Below are 24,244 nucleotides of genomic sequence, written 5' to 3'. Positions count from 1 at the left end.
AGGCCAACACAAGAAAAATCCAATAGCTAAATATATTCTACATTAATATTTATTGCCAAAACATTGCAACAAAGGCCCTCATTCCGAGTTGTTCGCTCTACTAGCTGCTTTTAGCAGCATAGCACACGCTAGGCCGTCGCCCTCTGGGAGTGTATCTTAGCATAGCAGAATAGCGAACGAAAGATTAGCAAAACTGCTACTAAATAATTCTTAGCAGTTTCTGAGTAGCTCCGGACCTACTCACAGATTGCGATCAGCTCAGTCCGTTTATTATTATTATTATTATTATTATCCTTTATTTATATGGCGCCACAAGGGTTCCGCAGCGCCCAATTACAGAGTACATAAACAAATAATCAAACAAGAAAACAGCAACTTACAGTTGACGACAATATAGGCCAAGTACAGGGTAAATAAACATAGCTACATCAGCAGATGACACTGGAATAAGTATCAGGTGGCAGAAGACTGCTGGATTTGGTGCAGTTGAAGATTATTAAAGTAAGAAAAGGGTAAGCACATGAGGGAAGAGGGCCCTGCTCGTGAGAGCTTACATTCTAACGGGGAGGGGTAGACAGACAGGGGTGAGACAGATGGGGTACATAGAGAGCGTGGAACAGAGGTTTAGGATGAGATTTGGCTGGGTTTGGTGTAGAAGTGGGTCTTGAGAGCCCGTTTGAAGTTTTGTAGAGAGGTGGAGAGTCTGAGGGGGAGAGGTAGGGAATTCCAGAGAAGTGGTGCAGCGCGTGAAAAATCTTGGAGGTAGGAGTGGGAGGAAGTAATCCGTAGGCAGGAGAGTCGGCGAGCATTAGCAGAGCGAAGAGGACGGGTGGGAGTGTAAAGCGAGATAAGATCAGAGATGTAGATGGGAGAGGAGTAAGTGAGGGCTTTGTAAGCAAGTGTGAGAAGCTTGAAATGGATTCTGAAAGGGAAGGGGAGCCAGTGAAGGTCTAGTAAGAGAGGAGAGGTGGACGTAGTGCGTTTGGTGAGGAAAATGAGCCGGGCAGCAGCATTGAGGATAGATTGGAGTGGAGAGAGGTATTTGTCAGGAATGCCAGTCAGGAGGAGATTACAGTAGTCCAGTCTGGAGATGACCAGTGAGTGGATAAGAGTCTTAGTAGCATCCTGGGTCAGAAAGGGTCTGATCCTGGAAATATTTTTTAGATGAAAACGGCAGGTTTGTGAGAGGTGCTGAATGTGAGGTTTGAAGGAGAGGGAGAAGTCAAGGATTACTCCAAGACAGCGCACTTGGGGGGTAGAGGAGATAGTAGTGCCATCAATAGATAATGAGATTGTAGGAGGTGAGGTTATGCGGGAGGGAGGGAAGATGATCAGCTCAGTCTTAGACATGTTAAGTTTAAGAAAGCGCTGGGACATCCAGGAAGAGATAGCAGAGAGACAGTTGGAGATACGAGTGAGGAGAGTAGGGGAGAGGTCTGGAGAGGAAAGATAGATTTGAGTGTCATCAGCATAAAGATGATATTGGAAACCAAAAGAACTAATGAGCTTACCTAGTGAGGACGTATAGAGAGAGAAGAGAAGAGGACCAAGGACAGAACCTTGGGGTACCCCTACAGTTAGTGGAAGTGAGGGGGAGGTGGAGTCATGAGAGGAGACAGAGAATGAACGGTTAGAAAGGTAGGACGACAACCAAGAGAGGGCAGTGTCACGCAGACCAATGGAGTGAAGGATTTGCAGTAGGAGAGGATGGTCCACAGTGTCAAAAGCAGCAGAGAGATCAAGTAGAATAAGTAGAGAGTAGTGTCCCTTAGATTTAGCAGCATGGAGGTCATTGCATACTTTTGTAAGGGCAGTTTCAGTGGAGTGGAGAGGACGGAAGCCAGATTGGAATGGGTCAAGCAGTGAGTGTGAGGAAAGAAAGGAAGTAAGGCGGTTGTTGACAATACGCTCAAGGAGTTTGGAGGCAAAAGGGAGGAGAGAGATAGGTCAGTAGTTGGAGAGAGTGTTTGGATCAAGGGTAGGTTTTTTAAGAATAGGAGAGATGAACGTTTAGTTCCTGGTTTGACGTCACAAACACGCCCTGCGTTCGGCCAGCCACTCCCCCGTTTCTCCAGACACTCCCGCGTTTTTCCCTGACACGACTGCGTTTTTTTGCAAACGCTGGGAAAACGCTGAGTTGCCGCCCGGAAACGCCCCTTTCCTGTCAATCATTTACCAAACAGCAGTGCGACTGAAAAGCGCCACAGAAGCCACAGCAAAACTGCTAAGTTTTGTGTTAAATAACTAAGCGCATGCGCCCTGCGTGCCTTGCGCATGCGCAATTTGCAACAAATCGCAGCATAGCAAAAATCGGCAATGAGCGAACAACTCGGAATGACCCCCCATGTGCTGCATATTATTTGCTAATCCTCTGCTGGCTTTACCCATTCTTATTGTAATTAGTAATATTATTACTGATGTAATTACTTACTATATTATTAATGCTCAGCTTCATTCATACAACACTAACACGTCATCATTATCCAATAATGCAATCGTGTCACAGACAAATTGCAATGCTACTATATACAAGAATGTAGAGAATGGTGACGGGGGACACCTGAGATGTAATGTAATAGGAAATTAGTTGTGGAATCATTGGTGAGGAGAGTGTAGCCACTCAGACTTCACTTAAACAGTACATGGGTAAATTCAGCGGTGACTCCTACCTAGGTGGAGGAGGGGGGCTGTCGCTGTCTCTATCACAGAGACTAGGGAGAACATGTAATGTTAAAAAGTATTCTTATTATTAAAATAATTCAGAGAAAATAAATAACACACACGTAGTGCACAAAGATAGCCGGGAAGGTCACATGCAGCGCAGGTTCCTGCTCTCTGTTTTGCCCGTCCCGTCCCCACCCAAAGTGCCTGCTTCAAAGAAGTATGGGGGCGTGCTGTGAGTCCCCACCCCCTGACCTTTCATGTGCGTGTGGGCCTTCAGCACACACACGTGCATAAAAATGCCAGGGTCGAAATGCGGCCCCAGTTCATCCCTGGGTAGCATATGTTATTTGTAATAAAATATTGTTATAGATGGGAATACAGATATTAAATATGTACTATGGATAATTCAATGAAGATGTAAATGGAACAAATGCCCCTAATGTTTAGGCAAGAAATAAGGGATATATGTACTAAAGTGTGAATTTATAGAACTGGAGATAGAAACATAGAAACATAGAATTTGACGGCAGATAAGAACCACGTGGCCCATCTAGTCTGGCCCTTTTTTTTATCCTTTAGGCAATCTCAACCCTTTCTGAACCTTCATTCTTTGTAAGGATATTCATATGCCTATCCCAAGCATTTTTACATTTCTCTACAGTCTTAACCTCTACCACCTCTGATGGGAGGCTATTCCACTGATCCAGAGATGGTGCCCATGGCAACCAATCAGAATCTTGATATTATCTTCAAGTTATCTTATCTCAAAAGTTTCTATCCCCAAGCGGTCCGCCTGCTGAAGTTCTGAACATTGACTTGCTAGACGTACATGTAACTAACTTTTGTCCCTGGGGTACTATTCCTATCTGCATTACTTTACTTGCCCCCCCCCCCCCTCCCCCCTCCCTGCTTATCTGTTACCTACTTGGCTGTTGTATAGCAAACCAAAGACAAATTCCTAGTATACGCAAGTATACCTGGCCAACAAAGCTGATTCTGAATAAGGTGCTAGATAAGTAGAATCTGGTTGCTATGGGCAACATCTCCACTTCTATAAACCCACACTTTAGTAAATATACTCTAGATGGTGCCGAACGGAGCTATTCAATTGTAGCACTGTTTGGACACGATCTGCATTTTAACTTGCACCCGCCAGGAGTGGCGAGTTCAAATGTGTGAAAAGTGACCTATTTGGGCACCCAAACGTCTTTTTTTCCCAATCGCGTCCATTAGTTTAGTTAGGTTTAGATGCTTTACGTGGCGAAAACGAACACTAAAGGGTGCAATCAGTGTGATATGGGACATCAATTGAATATCGCCCCCTGCAATCTCCCGTCACTTTAGATGGGAGATCGGGGTTGATAACAATTGAATTCCACCCTAAGACTCATAAGTTCGGTACTAGTGTGATTTCCAAATTCGGAACAATGAAATGTCCTCTTGTATAATAGCCCAGAAACATAAGAGACAACCGTCAGTTAAATCTCACTACTATGAGGAAATGTATAGCAGCAGCACTTTTCTCCAGAAAGGTTAGTCGCATGTATCTGGCGAATGTAATATCCACATGAGCTCCCAAATTTGTATGTGTGTTATCCCAGTAATTATTAGCATTAGGGCGCACAAGTTGATTAGAATAACTAAACACCTAACAGACAAAGTGGAAGAGGATGTACTTAATTTAATGTACGTGATTTGCAGGATATCCAGTGCACTGTATATTGCTATCACATGATTTACGCTCTCTTGAAATGCTGAAATCCCAGGGCTAGGCAGCACTCTAGGCCTTAGTTTGTCTAATCATAGTGTTGGCCCTGCATTCACTCTTATGTTCTTCAGGGAAGCAATCATGTCTAAGGTTTCATTTTATTTATGTTCTTCTTTTTATATCAGACACTCCATATAATAATGGTGAATTATTACATACTCATTAAATGCACATTTCAGAAATCTAATACATAAAAATGAAATTTTGTCCCTCTGTCTTTCTATACAAATCCACAGTTTACAAGCGGAGATCATGAAATTGGGGGAGGTGGGGGGGAAGCAGCACAGAGTATATCAGAGTATATCAGGAGACAGCATAACTCTGGAATTCTGGAGCAATGTACTAAAAAATTGGTACACATATGCCTTACAATCTGGCAACAAACAGTGTGTGTGTGGAGGGGGGGGGGGAAGGCAGCAGCACTGAGTATTTCAGCAGAACGCATAACTCTGGAATGCCTGCAGCAATTTACAACAAACTTGGTACACATATGACTTACCCTCTGGAAACAAACACTGTGGGGGTCAGACACCCCTAGGGGTGGGACAACGGCACAGAGTATGTCAGCAGACAGCATAACTGTGGAAGGCCTGGAGCAATTTACACCAAACTTGGTACACATCTGACTTACAATCTTGGAACAAACTCTGTGGGGGTTAGACACCCCTAGGGGTCAGACAGCAGTACAGAGTATTTCAGGAGACAGCATAACTCCAGAATGCGTAGACCAATTTACACCAAACTTGCTACACATACTACTTACACTCTGGGAACAAACACTGTGAGGGTAACACACCACTAGCACCCCTAGGGGTGGGCCAGCAGCACAGACTATATCAGAACATGCATAATATGTCAGTGATGACAGGGCTGTATGTGACAGGGGCTGTGACATGATGTGAGGAGGGTAATGGAGGTAGCACGAACCCACACACTGAGAGTTATATAGTGGAAGTAGCATGGTCCCCCATCAGCACAGAGTATATCAGAAGATACATAATGTGCTGTGCTATATAAGAAACTGTGGAGCGTTTGGGGGAGGAGGATCTATCTAGGTACTTATGTAATATATAACAGCGAAAATTTGTACTTCTGTCCTTCTGTCTTTCTATACAAATCCACAGTTTACAAGCAAAGATCGTGAAATTTTACATACGAGCATATTAAAACACGGCCAAGGCAACTAATTTTTTTTTAAATGTATAGTGGGAAGAGCCGGGTCTCTTTGGGGACCAAAAAGGGGTCCGCCCACAACACAAAGTGCGTCAGGGAAGCAAGATATGCCTATATACTAGATCTGCAACCAACGTAAATTAACGAACTATCATTCTAATTTACCATCCTCATCCCATAGCAAAGCACGGGTATTCAGCTATCTACAATGTTATTTATACTGTGTGTTCAATATTTCAATTTATTTTGGTAAACAGACATTCTTAAAATCCCGGGCAACGCCGGGTACTCCAGCTAGTACTTTATATAACTGAATATCATTTGTTTAGGTAATCTTGCTAAGAGTAAACTAATTATGCTAGCTCTTTATGCAATTTCCACTTAGTAGGTTATAGGCAGGGGTTAAAGTGAGCCGAAACAGGGCGGAACTGCGTTCCGTCAGTTCCACTTGGAGACGGAACACAGTTCCGTCTCCTTTGGCTCACCTCACCCGATGTGTCCCGGCGCCACACAGGGAAATGCCGGGCGCCTGCTGAGATTGTGTTATCAGCGGCGCCCGATTCTCCCTACATAGTTGAAGCCAGCGGCAGCTCAGTACTGAGCTCCAGCTTCCGGCTCCCGGCTCAGTGCGCGCTATGAGAGAGACGTCATGACGTCTCTCTCATAGTGCTGGGGAGCCGGACGCCAAGAGATCACAGCGGTCGGACGCGGGAGCGGGGCTTGGTAAGTATGGTGGCTTTTTTTATTTTTAAACATGTGTGACTGTACAGCACATCTACTGGGGCAAGCTACAGGGGGGCAAACTACTGGGGGCAAGCTCCGGGGGCTAACCACTGGGGGCAAGTTACAGGGGGCCAAACTACTGGGTCAAGCTACAAGGGGGCCAAACTACTGGGGCAAGCTACAGGGGAGGCAAACTACTGGGGCAAACTCCAGGGGGGCCAGACTACTAGGGCAGACTACAAGGGGCTAAACTACATGGAGCTAACTACAGGGGCGCATTACTACTGGGGGCATAACTACAGGGGCGCATTACTACTGGGGGCTAAACTACAGGGTGTTTTGTTCATCTGTTTGTAAATCCAGTCATCAGGACACAGAGACATGTGAGTTTACTGCTGTGCTGTTTTTATTCCATCACCAACTCCAGACACACTGCACACTAGACCACCCACTTCCCAGCATCCCCCTGGTCCCAGGGACCATCACTGAAGATTCAGGCTTACACATATTAGTAAGGGAGTATCTACAAATATTAAGCATTCTAATACACTAACATCACATCCTCTTTTCTTTAAAGATAAGCCCTGTACGCTTCAATGCAACAATTAACAACGTCATATTAAGAACATCATCTAACACGTTTCAATGAGTCTCTCAGGTCTGCGTATTTCCCTTTTGGGTCTTTCATACACAGTCTGTGTTTCATCGACCATGTTGGACCTTTCTAGAATCGTGGTTTGTTCACCATTATGAGGATCATCATACATGTCAGATGAAGGGTATTCTTCAGTCATGTTGTCTTCATTATGGTTAGGTTGAGATCTTAAATCCACCCGATTTCTTCTTACTTCCGTTCCATGCTCTGTACGTATAGTATAAGATCTTGGTGCTACTTGTGCTTGCACAACACCTTTCTGCACCCAAATAGCTTTCTCGTGATCTCTGAGACGGACTTGGTCACCCGATTTTAGATCAGATAAGCTTTTTGCTTGCCTGTCATGGAACAGTTTCTGTTTCGCCTGTTGACGTTCCTTACTCAGTCTGACCAACGCTGAGTTATGTGTATTAAGCATGTATCGGGAGATTTGCTCTAATCCTCCTTCCCATCAGCATTTGTGCAGGAGAAAGTCCATTCTGTAAAGGTGTACGGCGGTAGATTAGAAGACTTTTGTAGAAATCTTCTTTACCTTCTTGAGTTTTTTTCATGAGACTCTTTACAGTTTTTACTGAACAGTTTTTACTGAAATATATAATGATGCAGAGGCATTACAAACATGGATTTAACAAATACATAAATAAGATATCTGTATTATTTGTATATCTCTCCTAAACATTATACTAGATCAGCTATGTCACATTATACTCTAATTTTGGAAATAGGACCCTGCCAATTTAGAGAAATAACACACTGACTTTGATAGACAGGTCAGAGGCCAAATCAGTGATACAATCCTTCATCCAATCAGAACAGGTCTGGTTTGATAGACAGGTCAGAGGCCCAATCAGTGATACAATCCTTCAACCAATCAGAACTGGTATGGCCCACTCAGAAACATACAAATCAGAACAGGTCTGGTTTGATAGACAGGTCAGAGGCCCAATCAGTGATACAATCCTTCATCCAATCAGAACTGGTATGGCCCCCTCAGAAACATACAAATCAGAACAGGTCTGGTTTGATAGACAGGTCAGAGGCCCAATCAGTGATACAATCCTTCATCCAATCAGTACAGGTCTGGTTTGATAGACAGGTCAGAGGCTCAATCAGTGATACAATCCTTCATCTAATCAGAACTGGTATGGCCCACTCAGAAACAAACAAATCAGAACAGGTCTAGTTTGATAGACAGGTCAGAGGCCCAATCAGTGATACAGTCCTTCATCCAATCAGAACTGGTATGGCCCCTCAGAAACATATAAATCATGTCAATCTAGACACTTCAAGCACTCCCAGAGGAAGACCGAAAGGTTGAAACGCGTTGTAGGAACTACAAAGAAAGAACCACTACAGATTCAAAGACTTCATCAGGAAGACTCTTTCCCACGTCGAAAAGACCCAGTCACGTGACCGGACCAACCTGGAAGCCAGCAGCGCTGCTAGGATACCAGACAGCGGAGGAAGCCGGTGACGGAGCGCAGCTTGCGGCTGGAGCGGGCGACAGGTGAGTTCTCTGTAAACTGTGGGAGAGGCGCAGCTAGCTGCTCTGCAGAGCGGCATCTGAATCCTTTCCCCACCGCTAGACAGGTCCACCTCTCTGACCGACCTGCACCCGGGGGGCGTCTGAACAAGGACGCACCACGGGCAGCAGGGGCAGAGATGGGGAAACCAGTCCGGAGACCCCTATTTACCCCACTTATGCCACCACCGTAAGCTCAGGGCATCGTGAAGGTTTTAAAGATTTTTTACCAACACCAGCATTTATTATTATTATTTTTTTCCTAAATACTTTTCAACAGCAGATGTGCGGGACACCGCAGTCTGTAATATAACCTGCATGAACTTTATAAGAGACAATATCGCCCACCTGCATGAACTTTATAAGAGACAATATCGCCCACCCTGGGCATTAACCGCACACCTTTAGATTGGCCAGTATACAATAAATACAGTGGCTCACAACAATTAATTCGCATCATATTGTTATTTTTGTGATTTCTATATCCAAGTGCAAACTCAAATTTGGGTCTGTTCATACATTATCCTTTATTACATCTGATGTGCATTCGTTAGCTAAACACACACACCTTAGGGGTTGAGCGCAGTTCTATTGTGGTATATCCACTAAGCTTCTCCATTTACGTATAGGTGCGTTGGAACACCCATCAGAACGAGCAGCACACCCCGGCTAGCTATAGAATAAAGACACTCAGTGCGCAGAACCCTCCAATTTATAGTGTTTTACTGAACTTTCCACCAACCCATTTGAGCGTGGATAGTGGGGACTTGACGTAGTATGGACAAATTCCCACTCATCAGCAAATTGTCTTAATTCAGCACTGGAAAACTGAGGACCATTGTCAGTGAACACTTCCATAGGAACACCATGCCTTGCAAAGATTGACTTCATGCAATTGATTACGGCTTTACTAGTAGTTGTATGTAGTGTCTTCACCTCAGGGTAGTTAGAGTAATAATCAGTCACGACAATGTACGTTTTCCCATTACAATCAAACAAATCTGCGCCAACTTTCTGGTACGGTCTCTCTGGCACTGCGTGAGGACTCAGTGGCTCGACTTGTTGTTTCGGTCTATACGTAAGACATAATTCACATGTAGCTGTAGTCTGTGCTATGTCTTGGTTCATTCTTGGCTAATACATAACTTCACGCGCTCTCCGCTTACATTTTTCTTCTCCTAAGTGGCCTTCATGTATCTTGCACAGCATAGTTTTTCTCAGTCGTGCAGGTATGACAAACCTATTGCCTTTGTAAATAATACCATCAACAACTGTAAGGTCACTGCGGTACATCCAATAATCATGGATAGACAGCGGGCACGCATGTTTTTCTGCCGGCCAACCTTTCAGAATGATATCTTTCAACACTTTCATTGTGTCATCTGTCTCAGTTTCTTTCCTAATCTGTTCTTGTCTTGCAAAAGACAATGGTAGAGAAGCTACGATCAAATGAACATAGGCTTCTATCTCTTCATCCATCAGACTTTTGGAACCTTCACTTTTGTCCACAGCACGAGAAAGTGTATCAGCAATGTACATGTATTTGCCGGGACAGTACAGCAAGTGTACATCATATTTCTGTAGTCTGATAAGCATTCGTTGAATTCTCATGGGACAGTCATGTAATGATTTAGTCATGATAGCTACCAATGGCTTGTGGTCAGTGTCCACTGTAAATGTTTGACCATACACAAACTGATGAAATCGCTCACATGCATAAGTGATCACTAGAAGTTATTTTTCTATCTGAGCATACCTTGTTTCAGCACTTGTCAGTGCTCTTTATGCATAGATTACTGGTTGCCATGTATCCTCATGTTCTTGTAACAGCACTGAGCCTAGGCCAAATTGCGAAGCTTCTGCTGAAATTCTTATTCTTTTCGCAGGATCAAAGAATTTTAGCACTGGTTGCTCTGTAATGATCTGTTTCAAGTTTTGCCAACTTTCTTCTTGTTCATGTGACCACATCCACTCGTTATCTTTGTCCAACAACCATCTAAGAGAGGCTGTTCGTTCAGAGAGTTGAGAAATAAACTTTCCTAAGTAAGTAATCATTCCTAGGAATCTTCTGACGTCGTCTTTGTTGTTCGGACGTTCCATGTTCACTATGGCTAATATTTTCCTTGGGTCTGGTTTTACACCTTGATCCGAGACCACGTCGCCCATAAAGGTAAGCGTATTCACGCCAAATTCACATTTTTCCTTGTTTAGCTTTAGATTCACTTTCTTGACAAGTTCCATTACTTGTCTCAATCTAGAATCATGTTCTTCCTTTGTAGATCCCCAGACAATAAAAAATCATGTGTATCTTTTTGTGATATACTTCTGGAGCAGACAATATTCCATATGGTAGTCGAAGAAATCTGTATCGACCTTCTGGTGTATTAAATGTACAAAGCTTTGAGCTGGCCTCATCTAGCTTCATTTGCCAGAATCCTGAAGATGAGTCCAATTTACTGAACCATTTTGCTCCCGCAATTTGCGACATGATTTCATCTCTGGTTGGTAGTTTGAAATGTTCTCATTTAATAGCTTTGTTTAAATCTCTGGGGTCTAGACTTATTCTGAGTTGTCCATTTTTCTTTTCAACAATTACTAAGGAGCTTACCCATTCAGTAGGCTCATCAACTTTCTGTATCACACCCAAGGCTTCCATGCGATTTAACTCTTGTTTCAATTTTTTCTCTCAGCGCAAACGGCTCTTTTCTACAGGGGAGTATCACTGAAGAAACTTGCGTGTCTATATTTATTTTATGCTCTCCAGGCCAACAACCTAGACCTTCAAACAAGTCTCTGTATTCTGTAAACATCGATTTGCAGTCATCTTCTACTTGTGATGTCACCATAAAAACTTTCTTTAGCAAGCTTAGTTTCTCACAGGAACTTAATCCTAGAATCGGTTGCACATTTTTATCCACAATCAGTAGAGATGTTTTAAACTGTTTTCCCTTATATTTCAGTGTCACTAAGCATGTATCTTTCACAGGAATTTCCTCCCCAGTGTACCCTGTAACTTTCACTTTGGCTGGATGAATTTTAGGTTTTACTCTAAAAGTCTTATAGTCTTGAAACGATATTAAATTCACCTGTGCGCCAGTATCAAGCTTAAAGGGAATGACAATCTCGTTCACAGTTAAAGGGACAATCCATTCTTTCTTATCTGCACTGCAAAGTTCAATGCAATCCACAAAGAATTCCTCTGTTTGTTTAACAGCATGCACATTGGTTGTTTAACTTTTCATTTTACAGCATTTGGCAAAGTGATTAAGTCTACCACATTTCATGCAGGTTTTACCATAAGCCGGGCACATTTTAGGATTGTGAGCATTTCCACACATTTCTACACATTTCCTTATTAGACTGTGGCTTAGACTGCTTCATTCTTGAGAATGGAGGTGTGCTTGGCTCTGTTTTCTGCACTACATGTACATCAGCTTCCTTGTGTAACGTTTTGGCTTGAAATCTAATTATTTCTGCAGATCTACACATAGTCACTGCTTTATCTAGTGTTAGGTCTTGCTCTCTCAGCAGTCTCTCTCTGAGTCCATTATCAGGTATTCCACAGACAATACGATCTCTAATCAGTGAATCCTTTAAATCACCAAACTCACAGGTTTTACTGAGTGATTGCAGCTCTGTAACATACTGATCAAATCCATCTACAGACTTCTGATCACATGTGAAAAACTTATATCTTTCATATGTCACATTTTTCCTTGGCACAAAGTAATCTTCAAACTTTTGCATTATAGAAGATAGCACCATATTCTGCCCCTCAGCAAACTGAAAACTATTATAAATGTCCAGCACATCCTCTCCTATCACATGGAGGAAAATGGATGCCTTCGTTTTGTCAGCCTCTGTATCAGCTCCACATGCAGCAAGATATATATTAAACCTCTGCTTAAATCTTTTCCAGTTTTCAGACAAGTTACCAGACATCAGCATGCCGATTGGAGGAGCTAGTTTATCCATGGTTACTCACTGTTTGAAGAGAGGAGCACACGGCAGGCTTTGCAGACACTGAGTATCACAGCCTTAGAGACTTCTGCAAGATTCTTTCACACTCTGAGAGCACTAGCAGTCCAAGTTAAACTTCTTCTGACACCATGTTTTGTTCATATGTTTGTAAATCCAGTAATCAGGACACAGAAACATGCGAGTTCACTGCTGTGCTGTTTTTATTCCATCACCAACTCCAGACACACTGCACACTGGACCACCCACTTCCCAGCATCCCCCTGGTCCCAGGGACCATCACTGAAGATTCAGGCTTACACATATTAGTAAGGGAGTGTCTACAAATATTAAGCATTCTAATACACTAACATCACACAGGGTGGTTAAACTACAGGGGCTAAACTACAAGGGGGAATAACTACAGGGGACATTACTACTTGGGGCAAACTACATGGGGCTAAACTACTGGGGCATTACTACTGGGGGGCTAAACTACATGTGGCAAACTACATGAGGACTAAACTACAGGGGCTAAACTACTGGGGGCATTACCACTGGGAGGCTAAACTAAAGTGGGGGTAAACTACTGGGGTTATAACTGCAGGGGCATTACCACTGGGGGCTAAACTACAGGGTGCTGGGGGCATTACTACAGGCGACATTACTACTGGGGGCATTACTAATGGGGGCACTACTAATGAGGGCATTGTAAAGGGGGCACTTCATAAGGGGCATTACTCCTGGGGACATAAAGGGCACTACTACTGGTGGCATTGCATAAGGGGCACCACTACTATGGTCTCTATATAAGGGGCACTATCAGTACAGCGGACATTGCATAAGGGACACTACAACTGTGGTCATTGTAAAAGGGGTGCTACTGGCTGTGGGCATTGTGTATTAGGGGTGCTACAACTGTGGGCATTATTACTATTTTGTGTGACCACGCCCCTTTCTTTTTGAGACCACACCCCTTTTTTGGGCATGCGCCACATGGGCGCCGGGGGTACAGGGAGTGAGTTCCACCACCTCTCTAGGACCACTTTAAGCACTGGTTATAGGAATAAGGAATAAAGTCTTGGTTCTTTTTATTACTTTAGATACAGTATTTGATATTTTTAAGCTTAGTTTTGTTGAATGGGTCACTCTGACCTAGTCTTTCTCTTGATAATATCTTGTTCTTTATTAAATGGCAAATGTATAAATTTAACTTTCCCTATATAATACCCAGCAAAACGTCCATTGTGGCAAAGTCCTGGAACAGCGCTATGAGAGTTTGAAACTTTCAATCAGTGCTTCTCAAACTGTCCTTAAAACACATTGTGGAGCCAATTCAATTGGTTTACCCCGTGGCTGCCACTAGGGGGCACAAAGCGGAGCAATTCAAATGTTGATTCGTTTAGACGCCCAGTAGCCAGGGGGTGAAATTTCTTCTTGCAGCCTCCTGAGGTGCGAAAAGAAATAAGCTATAAATCGGCACATTGGGTGTCCAAACAGGAGTTTGGACGCCCAAAGCAGGACTTTACATGGGTTTAGCCATTTTACACGGCTAAACCCTGTCTGTTTGGCCATAACATGTGCAATGTGCATGGGCGCCCAAACATCAATTGAATTGTGACAGTTGTTTGGAGTGTCTAACACAGTCCCATTTAGACTGGATTTTCAGACACAATTTAATCAGCCCGTAACAGTCCTGAAATAAGAATGCTTGAGCACGGATTGTTAAATCAAAATAACTTCGGTACTAATTAAGTCACCTATGATGAAGCTTACAACCTGGACTGTTCATGTGTCTTGAAAGGAGTTTGCAACGTACCTTCCTAATACCCCTTTCACATCGCACAAATAACCCGGTACCGACACGGCATATTGCCGTGTCGAACCGGGTCAGTGTGCGATGTGAAAGCACACTGGCCGATTTAGCGGGTCGCCTGACCCGGTAAATCAACCCGGTAAAAAAGAAGGGTTTTACCCGGGTTGATTACCGGGTCAGGTGCGGTGTGAATGGGAGCCGTGTCGATGCGACACGGTTCCCATTCACAAGATAGGGAGAGGCGGCGCTGGAGATGAGCTCATCTCCCGACGCCGCCTCCACCCCCGCCCCTGCTGCTGCTGCGCGCTCCGTTGTTATGGCAACCGACCCGGTATATTGCCGGGTCGGAAAGCCAGCAGCGGAGTGCAAATGCCGGATCCCACCCGGTAAGTACACGTTTGTCTTACCGGGTAGGATCCGGCATTTGCAGTCTGAATGCAGCATAAATCACAGAATTGACCACTACTACATATTAACGGTCTTGTAGCTGGGAATCCACATGGTTACAGTTAAACTACATCTGCCTGCGATTTATCAAACTATTTCTATAATTGCAGATTAGATAAACAGCATAAAGCTTCCTTCTGGCTGTCTCATATTATTGTATTCTTACCAACTGGCTGACAAAGCCCAGGTCCCTGTGAACATTTCCTGGTTAATATTAAACTAATTTTTCCACTTTAATCTGGGATAGTTGATCTAAACCAGCCAGACATACAAGAAACCCTATGATAGCTGGATGTGTTTATAATGAATTGGAATGTATTTGGGTCATGCTTAGGCTATTGTGGCTTTCCAGTTCTGGTGGAACTACATGTTTCACTGGGCCTATCCAGACAGAAGTTGGAGTCAGGACATGCTGGGTTATGTAGCTCCACAACAATGTAAAAGCATCATGTTTATGGCAGAGGCACAGCTTGGAAATGTTATTAGTTCATTTCCATGGCCACATACGGATGGATGGCCATCGACGGTAGAGAGCTAATGGTTCTCTGCCATCGAAGGCAGGCAATATTTTTTCTTTCATTGGTACAGGGGGAGGCTGATCATCTCTGCCTCCTCCTCTTATTGGCCTGCTGCCAGAGCCAGCCCTAGGCATAGGAAAGCTAGGCAAATGCCTAGGGCATTTGGAATGCCGACTGGCACAAGCAGTTTCTGCTGATTAAAATGATATGCAGCATGCCTATATTCTGTGTGCAACTGCAGCTGTATCTGCATACAAAATGGTATGTTACAGTGTATTCCTGGCATTCACTGTAATGTAGCATTTCGTATGCAGATACAGCCACAGTAGTACAAAGAATATAGACATGCTGCATATCATTTTAATCAGTAGAAGCTGCTTGTGCATCCTAGTCACACAGTAACACTAGTAAGATGCATTTAAAGCAACAAAAAGGCTTCCAGCATTAGCAGAGCTGGCCGGGAGCTGCCAGTTGACTCACGCCAGGCATCTCCAGCTGCATGGCGTATTGAAGCAAGATGTATGCGAACACATACAGTACTTGTCAAAAGTCTGAGCACACCCCCTAAAATCGAAAAGAAGCTTGTTTATCGTACATTCTGCTACTTGTGTATGAATGGAGTATAATAAAAAATAACAAAATATATCATTGTTTTGAGGGAAGAAGGTTTATTCTTTGCGGCAAATCCGCAAACGGTTGAAGTTAGCCGTTGGGGCCGTGCGTCGGGCTATTGAACGAAAGTTAAAAGCGGGTCAAAATGTTACAAGAAAACAAACTAGTCATCCAAAAACAAAACAACAACTGTTCATAAGGACAACTTCATTGTGACTACTAGCAAGTAGAGATGAGCGGGTTTGGATCCCTGAGATCCGAACCCTACTGAACCTCCCTACACGAGTCCAGATCCGAGTCAAGCTTGGATTTTCTCGCCTGACTCTGAAACCAGAACGAGGCAAAACGTCATCATCCCGCTGTCGGATTCTCGCTGGGTTTGGATTAGTGATGAGCGGGTTCGGTTTCTCGGAAACCGAACCCCCCCGAACTTCACGCTTTTTACACGGGTCCGAGGCAGACTCGGATCTTCCCGCCTTGCTCGGTTAACCCGAGCGCGCCCAATCGTCATCATCCCGCTGTCGGATTCTCGCGAGGCTCGGATTCTATCGCGAGACTCGGATTCTATATAAGGAGCCGCGTGTCGCCGCCATTTTCACACGTGCATTGAGATTGATAGGGAGAGGACGTGGCTGGCGTCCTCTCCGTTTAGAGTAGACTAGAGAGTAGTAGAGACACTTGATTTACTAATTTTGGGGAGCATATTAGGAGTACTACTTGCTGATAGTGTGACCAGTGACCACCAGTTTAATTAATCCGTTCTCTGCCTGAAAAAAAACGATACACAGTGTGACACAGTCACATACCATATCTGTGCTCAGCCTCAGTGTGCCCTCAGTGTGCTGCATCATCTATGTAATACTGTATATCTGACTGTGCTGAGTGCTCACTGCTCACACAGCTTAATTGTGGGGGAGACTGGGGAGCAGTTATAGCAGGAGTACATATTTTAACAGTGCACACTTTTGCTGCCAGAGTGCCACTGCCAGTGTGACTGACCAGTGACCACTGACCACCAGTATATTGTGATTGTCTGCCTGAAAAAGTTAAACACTCGTCGTGTGGTGTTTTTATTCTATAAACGCATTCTGCTGACAGTGTCCAGCAGGTCCGTCATTATATAATATATACCTGTCCGGCTGCAGTAGTGATATATATATATATTTTTTATATCATTATCATCCAGTCTATATTAGCACTGCAGCAGACGCAGTACGGTAGTCCACGGCTGTAGCTACCTCTGTGTCGGCAGTCGCTCGTCCATCCATAATTGTATACCACCTACCCGTGGTGTTTTTTTTTTTCTATCTTCTTGATACTAGTAGCTTACTTTAGGAGTCTGCAGTGCTGAGCTGACAGTGTCCAGCAGGTCCGTCATTATATAATATATACCTGTCCGGCTGCAGTAGTGATATATATATATTTTATATCTCATTATCATCCAGTCTATATTAGCAGCAGACGCAGTACGGTAGTCCACGGCTGTAGCTACCTCTGTGTCGGCAGTCGCTCGTCCATCCATAATTGTATACCACCTACCCGTGGTGTTTTTTTTCTTTCTATCTTCTTGATACTAGTAGCTTACTTTAGGAGTCTGCAGTGCTGAGCTGACAGTGTCCAGCAGGTCCGTCATTATATAATATATACCTGTCCGGCTGCAGTAGTGATATATATATATATTTTATATCTCATTATCATCCAGTCTATATTAGAAGCAGACGCAGTACGGTAGTCCACGGCTGTAGCTACCTCTGTGTCGGCAGTCGCTCGTCCATCCATAATTGTATACCACCTACCTGTGGTGTTTTTTTTTTCTATCTTCTTGATACTACTAGTAGCTTACTTTAGGAGTCTGCAGTGCTGAGCTGACAGTGTCCAGCAGGTCTGTCATTATATAATATATACCTGTCCGGCTGCAGTAGTGATATATATATATTTTATATCTCATTATCATCCAGTCTATATTAGCAGCAGACGCAGTACGGTAGTCCACGGCTATAGCTACCTCTGTGTCGGCAGTCGCTCGTCCATCCATAATTGTATACCACCTACCCGTGGTGTTTTTTTTTTTCTTTCTATCTTCTTGATACTAGTAGCTTAGTTTAGGAGTCTGCAGTGCTGAGCTGACAGTGTCCAGCAGGTCCGTCATTATATAATATATACCTGTCCGGCTGCAGTAGTGATATATATATATATTTTTTATATCATTATCATCCAGTCTATATTAGCAGCAGACGCAGTACGGTAGTCCACGGCTGTAGCTACATCTGTGTCGGCAGTCGCTCGTCCATCCATAATTGTATACCACCTACCTGTGGTGTTTTTTTTTTCTATCTTCTTGATACTAGTAGCTTACTTTAGGAGTCTGCAGTGCTGAGCTGACAGTGTCCAGCAGGTCCGTCATTATATAATATATACCTGTCCGGCTGCAGTAGTGATATATATAAATATTTTTTATATCATTATCATCCAGTCTATATTAGCAGCAGACGCAGTACGGTAGTCCACGGCTGTAGCTACCTCTGTGTCGGCAGTCGCTCGTCCATCCATAATTGTATACCACCTACCTGTGGTGTTTTTTTTTCTTCTATCTTCTTGATACTAGTAGCTTACTTTAGGAGTCTGCAGTGCTGATCTGACAGTGTCCAGCAGGTCCGTCATTATATAATATATACCTGTCCGGCTGCAGTAGTGATATATATATATATTTTTTATATCATTATCATCCAGTCTATATTAGCAGCAGACGCAGTACGGTAGTCCATGGCTGTAGCTACATCTGTGTCGGCAGTCGCTCGTCCATCCATAAGTATACTAGTATCCATCCATCTCCATTGTTTACCTGAGGTGCCTTTTAGTTGTGCCTATTAAAATATGGAGAACAAAAATGTTGAGGTTCCAAAAATAGGGAAAGATCAAGATAGACTTCCACCTCGTGCTGAAGCTGCTGCCACTAGTCATGGCCGAGACGATGAAATGCCAGCAACGTCGTCTGCCAAGGCCGATGCCCAATGTCATAGTACAGAGCATGTAAAATCCAAAACACCAAATATCAGTTAAAAAAGGACTCAAAAATCTAAAATAAAATTGTCGGAGGAGAAGCGTAAACTTGCCAATATGCCATTTACCACACGGAGTGGCAAGGAACGGCTGAGGCCCTGGCCTATGTTCATGGCTAGTGGTTCAGCTTCACATGAGGATGGAAGCACTCAGCCTCTCGCTAGAAAAATGAAAAGACTCAAGCTGGCAAAAGCACAGCAAAGAACTGTGCGTTCTTCGAAATCACAAATCCACAAGGAGAGTCCAATTGTGTCGTTTGCGATGCCTGTCCTTCCCAACACTGGACGTGAAGAGCATGCGCCTTCCACCATTTGCACGCCCCCTGCAAGTGCTGGAAGGAGCACCCGCAGTCTAGTTCCTGATAGTCAGATTGAAGATGTCAGTGTTGAAGTACACCAGGATGAGGAGGATATGGGTGTTGCTGGCGCTGGGGAGGAAATTGACCAGGAGGATTCTGATGGTGAGGTGGTTTGTTTAAGTCAGGCACCCGGGGAGACACCTGTTGTCCGTGGGAGGAATAGGGCCATTGACATGCCTGGTGAAAATACCAAAAAAATCAGCTCTTCGGTGTGGAAGTATTTCAACAGAAATGCGGACAACATTTGTCAAGCCGTGTGTTGCCTTTGTCAAGCTGTAATAAGTAGGGGTAAGGACGTTAACCACCTCGGAACATCCTCCCTTATACGTCACCTGCAGCGCATTCATCATAAGTCAGTGACAAGTTCAAAAACTTTGGGCGACAGCGGAAGCAGTCCACTGACCAGTAAATCCCTTCCTCTTGTAACCAAGCTCACGCAAACCACCCCACCAACTCCCTCAGTGTCAATTTCCTCCTTCCCCAGGAATGCCAATAGTCCTGCAGGCCATGTTACTGGCAATTATGACGAGTCCTCTCCTGCCTGGGATTCCTCCGATGCATCCTTGCGTGTAACGCCTACTGCTGCTGGCGCTGCTGTTGTTGCTGCTGGGAGTCGATGGTCATCCCAGAGGGGAAGTCGTACTCGTAAGACCACTTTTACTACTTCCACCAAGCAATTGACTGTCCAATAGTCCTTTGCGAGGAAGATGAAATATCACAGCAGTCATCCTGCTGCAAAGCGGATAACTGAGGCCTTGGCATCCTGGGCAGTGAGAAACGTGGTTCCGGTATCCATCATTACTGCAGAGGCAACTAGAGACTTGTTGGAGGTACTGTGTCCCCGGTACCAAATACCATCTAGGTTCCATTTCTCTAGGCAGGCGATACCGAAAATGTACACAGACCTCAGAAAAATACTCACCAGTGTCCTAAAAAATGCAGTTGTACCCAATGTCCACTTAACCACGGACATGTGGACAAGTGGAGCAGGGCAGGCTCAGTACTATATGACTGTGACAGCCCACTGGGTAGATGTATGGACTCCCGCCGCAAGAACAGCAGCGGCGGCACCAGTAGCAGCATCTCGCAAACGCCAACTCTTTCCTAGGCAGGCTACGCTTTGTATCACCGCTTTCCAGAATACGCACACAGCTAAAAACCTCTTACGGCAACTGAGGAAGATCATCGCAGAATGGCTTACCCCAATTGGACTCTCCTGTGGATTTGTGGCATCGTACAACGCCAGCAATATTGTGTGTGCATTAAATCTGGGCAAATTCCAGCACGTCCCATGTTTTGCACATACCTTTGTCACGATCCGGGTATCTGGACGCCATTACTTACCCTTCAGATGCCTCCTAAGGCTGGCTCAGCGTTCCAGGACCGGATCCCGCTGTTCCTGAGTTTCCACATGCAGAATGTCAGAGTGGTGATTTCATCAGCCGCGGCCTCCGCTGTGCCCGCGTGGTTAAATGTGCGCTTGTCAGTCTGGCGTCTCCTGTCTCCTGTGGCCGGCGTTGCCATTACTGTTTCAATTCTCACATGGATTACAAACCAAACTTCCCTCCAAGTGTCTGCATGGGCGCAGCCATCTTGGATTTTGTCATCTGAGCATTTCCACCAATCTGCTGTCTGTATTGTTGATTTGCATAATTGCCTAGCCAACCCCTTCCTTGCTGCAGGTATAAGTAAGCTGTGCCTGAGCAAGGAAGGCGTCAGTGCTTTGGTTGTCTAACCTAGTTCCAGTTTGTCTCTCTCCTGTGGTTGTCTTCCAGGTTCCAGCTCCTGTCTCCAGACTTCTGCTATAGAGACCCGCACCAGCATTCCATCTGCGGTGTAGCCTGACTCTCCGATCAATTCTGGACTCACCTGTTTCCAGTTACAACAATCACCTGCTTCCAGCTTCCAGCAGTGTACAGCTTCTCTTAAAGGGCCGGTGTCCTTTCTGCAGTTTACCACTCTCCACCGGTATTATTATTTCACCGCTCTCAAACTCCAAACTTCATCAATCACCTGCTTCCAGCCCAGCTTCCAGCAGTGTACAGCTTCTCTTAAAGGGCCGGTGTCCTTTCTGCAGTTTACCACTCTCCACCGGTATTATTATTTCACCGCTCTCAAACTCCAAACTTCATCAATCACCTGCTTCCAGCCCAGCTTCCAGCAGTGTACAGCTTCTCTTAAAGGGCCGGTGTCCTTTCTGCAGTTTACCACTCTCCACCGGTATTATTATTTCACCGCTCTTAAACTCCAAACTTCATTATTATTTCATCGCTCTCAAGTTCGTTTATTATTTAACTGGTTCCAGCCAGTATCCACTCCGTACCAACAACAGTCTGGTTCCAGCCAGTATCCACAGCAGCCGTTTTATCTTCAGCAACCCAGCCTTTCCTGGAACACCAGCTGGTACGATCCTGGGTTCTCTCCATTGCTACAGTCAGGTCTGGTAAGAACTTTCCAACTAGAAGATTATAAGAACTGTCTCACTCTACCAGTGCCTGTGGCCCTTGCCACCCTGTAGTACCCAGGAATTGTATTTATCCTCTGTTGACTTTTATGTTTCCTTTACTGCTGCTGTGTTACGGAGTTTGTCATAATAAACATCATTGACTTTTATCCTGGTTGTCGTGGTCACGCCTTCGGGCAGTTATTCTACATGTTACTTACATGTCTAGGGGTCTGATACAACCTCCCAGGTTCCGTTACATCTCAGCCCCTACAACTGAGGCTGCCTCCCGTCAGCTCAGGCCCTCAGTTGTGACAGTAAGCACTGACCTAATGAATCCAGCCGGAGACCAGGATCAAGCGGCCAGGCCAATGCAAGAACTGGCAGCCCGACTTGAACATCAGGAGGCTGCACAGGGCCACATCGTCCGCTGTCTCCAGGATCTCTCTACACGGCTGGATGGGATTCAAACGACCCTCCGTGGACCTGGCACGTCCGGTGCATCCACTACAGTGACACCAGCTGTAACCCCACCCACCTTACCCATTTCCAGTCCACATCTTCATCTTCCAACGCCAGCAAAATTTGATGGATCTCCAAGGTTCTGCAGGGGATTTCTCAATCAATGTGAAATCCACTTTGAGCTTCTACCTGGCAATTTCTTCAGTGACCGTACCAAAATTGCCTATATCATCTCCCTTCTCAGTGGCTCAGCCCTTGACTGGGCATCACCTTTATGGGAGAAGTCTGATCCCCTGCTATCCTCCTATACTGACTTTGTAGCTACATTCAGGCGCATCTTCGACGAGCCAGGCCGGATAACATCTGCTTCATCTGAGATTCTCCGTTTACGCCAGGGAACACGTACTGTGGGACAGTATCTTATACAGTTTAAAATCCTGGCATCCGAACTGGCATGGAACGACGAGGCCCTGTATGCTGCATTCTGGCATGGCTTATCAGAACGCATCAAGGATGAGTTAGCTACCAGAGACTTGCCCTCAAAGTTGGATGAGCTAATTTCTCTTTGCACGAAGGTTGATCTACGTTTCAGAGAGAGAGCAACTGAGCGAGGAAGATCATCTACTCCTAAATCTTCTGCTCCTCCTCCTCGTCAACCATCTCCATCCAAGGATGAGCCTATGCAAATTAGTCGTTCTCGTCTATCTCCCGCTGAGCGCCGAAGACGTCTCTCTGAGTCTCTCTGTCTCTACTGTGCAGCTCCGTCGCACACTATCAATGCCTGTCCCAAACGTCCGGGAAACTCCAGATCCTAGCTCGCCAAGGAGAGGGCCGGCTAGGAGTAATGATCTCCTCTCCATCTCCTCATGACTGTAACCTCCCAGTGTCGCTCCAAATTGCTCAACGTTACAGGAACGTCATTGTCCTCCTTGATTCCGGAGCAGCTGGGAATTTCATAACCGAAGCTTATGTTAAACGGTGGTCCCTACCCACCGAGAGACTGTCCTCGTCCATCTCTTTGACTGCCGTGGATGGCAGCAAGATTTTTGACGCAGTCATTTCCTTAAGGACTCTTCCAGTTCGTCTGAGAGTGGGAGTTCTTCATTCTGAGTATATTTCTTTTTTAGTGATTCCAAGAGCCACACATCCAGTGGTTTTAGGCCTTCCATGGCTCCGTCTCCACAACCCATCAATTGACTGGACGACTACGCAAATACTGGCATGGGGTCCCTCCTGTGCTGAGACTTGTTTAGCCAAAGTTCTTCCTGTTTGTTCTTCCTTCCCCAGGTCATCTGATGTTCCGCCTCCTCCATATCAAGACTTCACGGACGTGTTCAGTAAAGCCTCTGCTGATATCCTTCCTCCTCATAGAGAATGGGACTGCCCAATCGACCTCATTCCAGGGAAGGTTCCACCGCGAGGCCGAACTTATCCGTTGTCTCTGCCTGAGACACACTCCATGGAAGAGTACATCAAAGAGAACCTGGCGAAGGGTTTCATCCGACCATCTTCTTCTCCAGCCGGCGCAGGCTTCTTCTTCGTTAAGAAGAAAGACGGTGGTCTGCGTCCGTGCATCGACTACAGAGGTCTGAACGACATTACCGTCAAGAACCGATACCCTTTACCCCTGATTACCGAGCTCTTTGATAGAGTTAGTGGTGCAACTATTTTCACAAAGCTGGACTTGAGGGGTGCCTACAATCTCATCCGAATCCGTGAGGGTGACGAGTGGAAGACCGCCTTTAACACCCGTGACGGACATTATGAGTACCTCGTCATGCCCTTCGGATTGAGCAATGCTCCAGCAGTCTTCCAGCACTTCGTGAATGAGATTTTCAGGGACATCTTGTACCGCCATGTCGTGGTTTTATCTAGACGACATCCTCATCTTTGCTAATAATCTCGAAGATCATCGTTTCTGGGTAAAAGAGGTTCTTTCCCGTCTCCGTGTCAATCACCTCTATTGTAAATTGGAGAAGTGTGTGTTTGAAGTTAAAACCATTCCGTTTCTAGGTTACATTGTGTCCGGTTCCGGACTAGAGATGGATCCTGAGAAACTCCAAGCA

Source organism: Pseudophryne corroboree, chromosome 12, assembly GCF_028390025.1.
Source record: "Pseudophryne corroboree isolate aPseCor3 chromosome 12, aPseCor3.hap2, whole genome shotgun sequence".
NCBI lineage: Eukaryota > Metazoa > Chordata > Amphibia > Anura > Myobatrachidae > Pseudophryne > Pseudophryne corroboree.
Note: the sequence above shows the minus strand (reverse complement) of the source record.